The following is a 9,350-nucleotide window of genomic DNA, read 5'->3' as shown; positions in this document are numbered from 1 at the left end:
AAAGTCACACAGACTTTAAATTGGCTTCACTAAAAAGAACAGATCATCCCGCAAAAAATGAGCCATCATATAGTTAAAGGGGTCAGGATATGGTTATAAAATAAGTTTTTTTTCCCTCAAAGGTTTAAATTTTTATACAAGGGTGGTATTGTTGTAACCGCACTGACCTCTAGAATGAGGATAACAGGTCAATTTTACCGCATAGTGTACAGTGTAAAAAATAAATAAAATAAAAACCTTTATCAGAATTGCGTTTTTTCCCAATTCTACCCCATTTGGAATTTTTTTTACGCTTCCTACTACATGGCGTGCAACCGTAAATGGTGCCATTAGAAAGTTCAACTTGTCCCGCAAATATAAGCCCTCACAAGGCTATGTGAATGGAAAAATAAAAAAGTTAGGAATAGTTCTGGTATATTTGGCAGCTGACCCATAAGCTCAGAGACACCAGTGTTTGACACTAAGGGAACAGGCAAAACATACGGTCAGGACTGGCAAAGCTTGTGCAAATCTCTGAAACAGTTCAGGGCAGGTGACACAGGATTGGTATGCTGATCAGACACATGTCAGGACCCATGAATCAAAAATCTTGCTGCAGCAAGCTAGAAAAACCTATCAAAACCTCAATCAGCAGAGACAGTAGGTTTAAAAGTCCAAACCATTTATTTTATGATATGCAGCATACCAAAACAGCATCAAAGTTATAACTTCACTTGGTGGGTTGAAGCTATGGTACCTACATAACATAAAAAAAATAAACTACTGCCAGTCTGGGCGCTACCTAGACAAGTTGTCTCTGTCTCACCAATACAGTGCAGTTCACACAATGGGAATCAGGCTCAGACAACTAGCAGGTCAGCGAGCTTCCCCGGCTTTCTGACCCTGACTGACGTACGGTGTGAGGCCTCTTTTTATTCCCCAGTAATAATCCCAGTAGCCACACCTGGGATCACCTCAGGCTAGAAGAAATAGCCATGCTGGAAGGGTGTGGACTACCTGGTCCCTCTCTACCAGTCCAAATAAAACCCGGCCCAGAACAGAACCTAAACAAACCTGCCTCATCAAACTACACTTTGCTGAAACACTGCAGCTTTCTGGATTTTATTTATCTCACCCAGCTGAGGATTCTGGACTAAATATCAACCCCTTCCAGCATTTTACTGTACACCTTACCACTGTAAGTATACAGTGGCAGGGTTTGGGGTGGCCCCAATACTAGGCTGGGTCACCCGGACACCGCCAAGGTGTCACCATGTGTTGCTGCTCTCCGGAAGCGATGTTTAGGCGAGGTGCACCCCAATGAATCAATAAAGCTATTCAGAAGTTACATAAAGCTAAAGACAAATTTCTTGTCAAGAACGTATCTTGCACCAGAGAAATGTCTTCCTCTAAATGTACATTTACAAGTGCCTAGGAGCAGTGATGGCCAGTTCGCAGTGTTCGCCGACGAACACATGCGAGCTGCCATCTTTATTCGTAAGTCCTTACCTGTGTCTGCGCTGCGAGCCGCTCTGAAACACATGCGGTCACCGGGAGCAGGCAGTTCTGAGAACAGCCCTATGAAGGCGAACACTGCGAACTGGCAATCACTGCCTAGGAGCAGCCAATTGTTGGGAAGGAAGCTTGAGGAAGCAATGAAGACGAGGGATCGCTATGGCCATCGCTCATCCTCTTACAGCTGCATTGTTTCTGGGCAGCAGATCATGTTTCACTCGTTCATCGCGTGATCTGCTGGGCACCTTCACATGGGCAGATTGTCAGGAGCGTTCGCCAATCTGCTTAAACTGTTCTATCCCGAGGGCTTCTGCTGTTATTGGTAGAGCAAGGAATGATCCAGCATATATTTCCTCTAGAGCAGCCTCTGCAGGAGAAATTTGACATTGCATGGTAACCATTCCAATGAATGGCCATCCTTGTAATGAATAGATTTGGGGGTAGGCATGTTGACAGGGGCTTCTGTGGTTAGACAACCCCTTTAATGCTGTGTGATTTGGGCATGTACCAGTATCAGCCTGAAGAGTTTTGACATTATACATGAAGGCTATTTCTTCATATATTTTATAGAAAGGGTTTTGTTTTTACATGAGATGATGGTAAATTATAGATACAAAATTATTGCTCCATGGGGAAAAAAAAAAATTGCAGGGAATAATCAGTAACGGTTACCAATTCTTAAATCTTTGTTAGTCAACCAGCCATGCAAATCCAATAAGCTTCATAATACTGCATTCATTACCTGTTATCTTTGTAGCGGGAGTCTAAGTGTATTCTTAGCGAAAATGTACAGGGAAATGGTTTTCATTTATTATGGCTGGTCTTTGAATTTTAGTAGCATACAAATTAAATAATAAAATGTGTTTTACTGATCTGAGCTTCTTTTGAGATGTAAGTAGAGAGTGAAGTAGTCTCGGTTTTAAAAACAGGCATTCTATTACATACTGCATTGCACAGGTTAAGCACAAATAGATATACAGTAATTTGGTTCTTTTTCATTTAAAGTGGTAATTTTCCTACAAAACTTTTATTCACATGGGCAAGTAACTGGCTTCCCTAGGTAATATCTAGACACATGTTTTGCTATGAAATGCCTGAAAGTTAACAGTCCTGTTAACAAATATATACATTTCACTTTTCATGTTTATATCCCACTGTGAGGCAGTATTAGATGTATAATAAAAAGTCACAGCAAAACCTTATTAGCTTTAAATGAGGAGGTATGTTGCTATCCTGGGAGTTGAGGATAAAAAAAATAAGACATAGGGTTAACAGTACAAGTACAATGGTCACCATTGATAAGCAAGTCGATTCTTAAAACAAATAAAAATACTTAAATAGGTCTAAAACTGTAAGCAGATTTTATTTATTTTTTACTATATTTCAGAGCGCCATTTTCTGGTGTGGATCACCACATCTCCTTGGTAGACAAAAAGTGGTAAAATGATGTGTCCTGCAGCCACCACTAAAGGGAGCTTAGGACCTTATTGAAAACATTTACACACTGCTCAGTAATAAAATAATATGCAATAAGTTCCCATGAACCTTAAGATGGTGTCTTCATGCAGCCAAATTTGGGAATTAGTTCCCACTGGGAATTCAGTTTCCACGGGTCAACATGACAGCAAGATTTGGGATTGCCCCTTGAACACTGTAGTGACAAGAACACAGGTTAAAAGGTCCCTGCATCCACCCTCCCGTGCTTTCAAATACCTACACCAGATATATGGCTGTAATACATTTATTTACCAGTCATGAGTAACATAGTAAGACTGAAAAAATACATATGCCCATCCAGTTCAGCCTGTTATCCTGCAAAGTTGATACCCTCATGAAGTAGAAGCCAATTTTCCTCATTTTAGAGGAAAAAATTCCCAATTCCAATTAGGCAATCAGAATAACTCTGTAGGTCAATGACCTCTCCAGAAATCTAATAACTATAACCTGTAATACAAACCGGATTCCAAAAAAGTTGGGACACTATACAAATCGTGAATAAAAACTGAATGCAATGATGTGGAGGTGCCAACTTCTAATATTTTATTCAGAATAGAACATAAATCACTAAACAAAAGTTTAAACTGAGAAAATGTACCATTTTAAGGGAAAAATATGTTGAATCAGAATTTCATGGTGTCAACAAATCCCCAAAAAGTTGGGACAAGGCCATTTTCACCACTGTGTGGCATCTCCCCTTCTTCTTACAACACTCAACAGACGTCTGGGGACCGAGGAGACCAGTTTCTCAAGTTTAGAAATAGGAATGCTCTCCCATTCTTGTCTAATACAGGCCTCTAACTGTTCAATCGTCTTGGGCCTTCTTTGTTGCACCTTCCTCTTTATGATGTGCCAAATGTTCTCTATAGGTGAAAGATCTGGACTGCAGACTGGCCATTTCAGTACCCGGATCCTTCTCCTACGCAGCCATGATGTTGTGATTGATGCAGAATGTGGTCTGGCATTATCTTGTTGAAAAATGCAGGGTCTTCCCTGAAAGAGATGACGTCTGGATGGGAGCATATGTTGTTCTAGAACCTGAATATATTTTTCTGCATTGATGGTGCTTTTCCAGACATGCAAGCTGCCCATGCCACACGCACTCATGCAACCCCATACCATCAGAGATGCAGGCTTCTGAACTGAGCGTTGATAACAACTTGGGTTGTCCTTGTCCTCTTTGGTCCGGATGACATGGCGTCCCAGATTTCCAAAAAGAACTTTGAATCGTGACTCGTCTGACCACAGAACAGTCTTCCATTTTGCCACACTCCATTTTAAATAATCCCTGGACCAGTGAAAATGCCTGAGCTTGTGGATCTTGCTTAGAAATGGCTTCTTCTTTGCACTGAGGAGTTTCAGCTGGCAACGGTGGATGGCACGGTGGATTGTGTTCACTGACAATGGTTTCTGGAAGTATTCCTGAGCCCATTCTGTGATTTCCTTTACAGTAGCATTCCTGTTTGTGGTGCAGTGTCGTTTAAGGGCCCGGAGATCACGGGCATCCAGTATGGTTTTACGGCCTTGACCCTTACACACAGAGATTGTTCCAGATTCTTTGAATCTTCGGATGATGTTATGCACAGTTGATGAGGATAGATGCAAAGTCTTTGCAATTTTTCGCTGGGTAACACCTTTCTGATATTGCTCCACTATCCTTCTGCGCAACATTGTGGGAATTGGTGATCCTCTACCCATCTTGGCTTCTGAGAGACACTGCCACTCCGAGAAGCTCTTTTTATACCCAATCATGTTGCCAATTGACCTAATTAGTGTTAATTGGTCTTCTAGCAATTCGTTATGCTCAAATTTACTTTTTCCAGCCTCTTATTGCTACTTGTCCCAACTTTTTTGCGATTTGTTGACACCGTGAAAATTTGAATCAACGTATTTTTACTTTAAAATTATACATTTACTCGGATTAAACATTTGATCTGTCATCTACGTTCTATTACAAATAAAATATTGACATTTGCCATCTCCACATCATTGCATTCAGTTTTTATTCACAATTTGTTTAGTGTCCCAACTTTTTTGGAATCCGGTTTGTATTATTACGCTCCAGAAATACATCCAGGACCCTCTTGAACTATTTTCGTGAACGCACCATCACCACCTCGTCAGGCAGAGAGTTCCATAGTCTCACTGCTCTTACCGTAAAGAATCCTCTTCTATATTGGTGTAGAAACCTTGTTTCCTCTAGATGCAGAGGATGTCCCCTCATCACAGTCACAGTCCTGGGTAGAAATAGATGATGGGAGTGATCTCTGTACTGACCCCTGATATAAATTATACATGGTTTTTAGATCTTTTCTCAGTCGTCTTTTTTCTAAATTGAATAACTCTAATTTTGATAATCTATCTGGGTACAGTAGTCCACCCATTCCAGTTATTATTCCTCAACCCTAAGGCCCCTTTCACCCGCACTGAATCCCGACCCATTCATTTCTATGGGGCTGTTCACATGAGCGGTTATTTTCACACATGACTTATATGTTGCGTGAAAATCGCAGCATGCTTTATTTTGTGCGTTTTTCACGTAACGCAGGCCCTATAGAAATGAATGGGTTTGCGTGAAAATCGCAAGCATCCGCAAACAAGTGCGGATGCAGTGCGATTTTCACGCACGGTTGCTAGGAGACGATCGGGATGGAGACTCGATCATTATTATTTTCCCTTATAACATGGTTATAAGGGAAAATAATAGCATTCTGAATACAGAATGCATAGTAAAATAGCGCCGGAGGGGTTAAAAAAAAAATAATAATAATAATTTAACTCACCTTAATCCACTTATTCGCGCAGCCGGCATCTCCTTCTGTCTTCATCTTAGCTGTGTGGAGGAACAGGACCTGTGGTGATGTCACTCCGGTCATCAAATGATCCATCACATGATCTTTTACCGATCGCAAGCCCGAACTTCTGTGAAGAAGTTCGGGTTTGCGTACCAAACATGCACGATTTTTCTCACGCGAGTGCAAAACGCATTACATTGTTTTGCACAAGCGCGGAAAAATCTGCGTGTTCCCGCAACGCACACGCACATTTTCCCGCAACGCCCGTGTGAAAGAGGCCTAAGAGTTTTCCATGCTAGTTTTACCCAGCATTTTATCATTTACTATGTATTGGTGACTTGCATTATTCCTTCCCATGTTCACAACCTTACATTTGTCATCTGCCACTTCTCTGCCCAAGCCTCTAATCTATCCAGATCCATATGTAGTAGTGTATTGTCCACTTTTGTGTTAATTACCTTACACAGTTTAGTATCGTCAGCAAAAATTGATATTTTACTGTGCAGGCCTTCTACAAGATCATTAATATATATAATGATTAACCACAGAGTTACTTATCCACATACACAAATTTATCCCCAGTCCAAATACTCTTATTTTATGTACTAACCTTTTATTGTATGTGGAACAGTATCAAACGCTTTGTAGAAGTCAACATATATGACATCAATTGACTCACCCAAGTCCAGTCTGGAACTTAGGGTTCTTTCACACTAGCGTTTTAAGATTCTGGCAGGCAGTTCCGGCAACGGATCCGGCAAGCCGTGTACAAATGGAAAGCCTTTTTTTCCGAATCCGTTTGCCGGATCCGGCATTTAAAGATCAAAAGGAAAAATTAGCTCCTCCTATGCCCTGGCGCATGTGCAAACCGAAAAACCGGATCAGGTGATGCAGCAATTTCCGGAACACTTGGTACTGGATCTGGCATTAATACATCTCTATGGAAATTAATGCCGGATCCGGCAAGTGCAGTATTATTCCCGGTATTTTGTCCGGAAAAAATACTGTACGAGGGACGGATGTCACTGCCAGATATCTGAGAAGCTCTGACAGACGTTCTTCAGAACCTCCTGTTTGAGGTTCTTTTGTTTTGCTTTCGTTTTGTCATCTCGTTTCCCTCTCTCAGCTGTCATCTAGTTGCACTGATTGCATCCTTTTAAATCCCCTCCCATACTGCATCACTTTGCGGTTTATACAATTACGGGAGTGTGTGCATGCTGAATGCTGCAACTGATGCTTCTACAGATAAGTTTGTTCATTTATTTGTGTTTTCCTGTTTGCTTGATCCTAGGTGACCATGACTCCCTCACTATTATAGGGTGGTTAGGTGTCATACAGTCGAGGCACGAGGGCATGCAATTATCTATCCTAGAGATCTTTGCATGGGCTGAGAAGTCAGGGAGAGTGCTAGGGCTTTTACAGGGCTCACCCTTATGTTCCTTAGTTTGGGATCAAGTAAGTCGGATCTTCGTTTGTTGTCTTCTAGTTTTCTGCATTACCATTCGTGACAACGGAACAGAAGACATCCTGAGGTATACTGTACAGATTGCTTTCCATTCTGAATGCATTAGGACAAAACTGATGCATTTTTTTCCAGTATTGAGACCCTTTACTGGATTTCAATACCAGAAAAGAATAACGCTAGTGTGAAAGTACCCTTACCTCCTTATTAAACTTATAAGATTAGTTTGACAGGACCAATTCCTGATAAACCTGTGCTGATTTAGCGTTATACACTTATTTTCCTTGAGATACTCCTTAGAAAACTATCAGTTTACCCACAACAGATTAGACTCACAGGCCTGTAGTTTTTAGAATCGGTTTTTGACCAAACTTTTAATCAAATTCCAGTAGGAATTAATTCCCAATTTCCATTTTGTCTAATCATGAGAGCCTGAATGGACCAATACCAGATTAAAAGGCTAGCAAGGGACTATCGTCTAAACGACTTTATGCCCAAAAGCCATAAGAATATTAAAATAAATGTTCAGTCTATAATGTGGATATTTACCTATGTAGCTGCGCTGCAAATCTGTTCTTCAGTTACATCTGCTTTTTTTTTAACCCAAGAGGAAGCTATTTCTCTGCTGCATGATAAGTTTTGACCACGGTTGGACCAGGAAACACGGTCCATTTGTCAGCTAGATCTCCTGGGCCTACCGTGGCACCTTTGACCCGCACTGACTGCATCATCATGTGAGTGCAGTACAATAGGACTTCAATCACATATGAACTGACTGTATCATAAAACACTATAATGAAGTCAGTTTGGGTTAGAGGAGACATGGTCGGCCCAGGAGATGTGGCTGGCCACGATCATGCAAATCAGCCCTTAAGGTGTTGTCCAGTTGTAGCTTCTTTGCATATGTGATATTGATGTCAGGATTTGCCATTTCTTCTGATTTGTATACCCTGTGTTTCTGATCATTGTCATAAAACTCATGCTCTAAATGAATCCCATTTTGATTTGCTCTGCCTTGCCATCTCATAATAAATGTTTCAGTCCTTTACACTTATTCCATCTGTCTACAAAACCTTGTTCTAGAAGTGTTCTTCAACATCCAAATGGTCATTAGGAAATGAGCAGGAGTAATTTCCCCTGAGGTTATCTTCAATGAACATCAATCTTGTTCTTGGTTTTTCTTGAGGTGCATGCTTGAACACTCACTTAGAATGCTGAAGATCCTTTTGGGTCCTTAGCTGTCACTATAGGTTTTTTTATTTTTTATGTTGGTTAAAAATCTGTTTTAGGGTCTAAAATAACAGGGCTTTATTTACTTATTAAATATCCTTTGCAATGCTGTGAGCTGTGCACAGGCACATTTACTATTAATGTCCAAGATTAAGACAGTTTAAACTTAGACTAGACAGTCTTAACCCCTTATGGACTGGGCTCATTTTCACCTTAAGGACCAGGCCATTTTTTGCAAATCTGACCAGTGTCACTTTATGTGTGAATAACTTCAAAACTCTTTTACTTATCCAGGTCATTCTGAGATAGTTTTTTTCGTCACATGTTGTACTTCATGACACTGGTAAAATGGAGTAAAAAAAATGCATTTTTATTTATAAAAAAATACCAAATTTACCAAACATTTTAAAAAATTGGCACATTTCCAAGTTTCAATTTCTCTACTTCTATAATACATAGAAATACCTCCAAAAATAGTTATTACTTTACATTCCCCATATGTATACTTTATGTTTGGATCATTTTGGGAATGATATTTTATTTTTTGGGGACGTTACAAGGCTTAAAAGTTTAGAAGCAAATCTTGAAATTTTTCAGAAATTTTCCAAAACCCACTTTTTAACCTGTTAGGGACATATGATGTACCGGTACGGCATGATGTCCCGGTGATCGGAACCCAGTGCCTGATGAAATCAATCCTATGACCCCCCACCATGTCGGCGATCGTAGCAAACTGCAGGTCAATTCAGACCTGCGGTTTGCTGCGTTTCCGAGTTATTCGGGTCTCTGATGACCCGATAATCCGGAAAGGACGGTGATCGGTGGTGTGATAATACACCACCAATCACCGTCCTGCGATCCTGAGAGGTGGC

The sequence above is a fragment of the Bufo gargarizans genome, chromosome 7 (assembly GCF_014858855.1).
Source record: "Bufo gargarizans isolate SCDJY-AF-19 chromosome 7, ASM1485885v1, whole genome shotgun sequence".
Lineage (NCBI taxonomy): Eukaryota > Metazoa > Chordata > Amphibia > Anura > Bufonidae > Bufo > Bufo gargarizans.
This window is presented reverse-complemented; position numbering follows the sequence as displayed.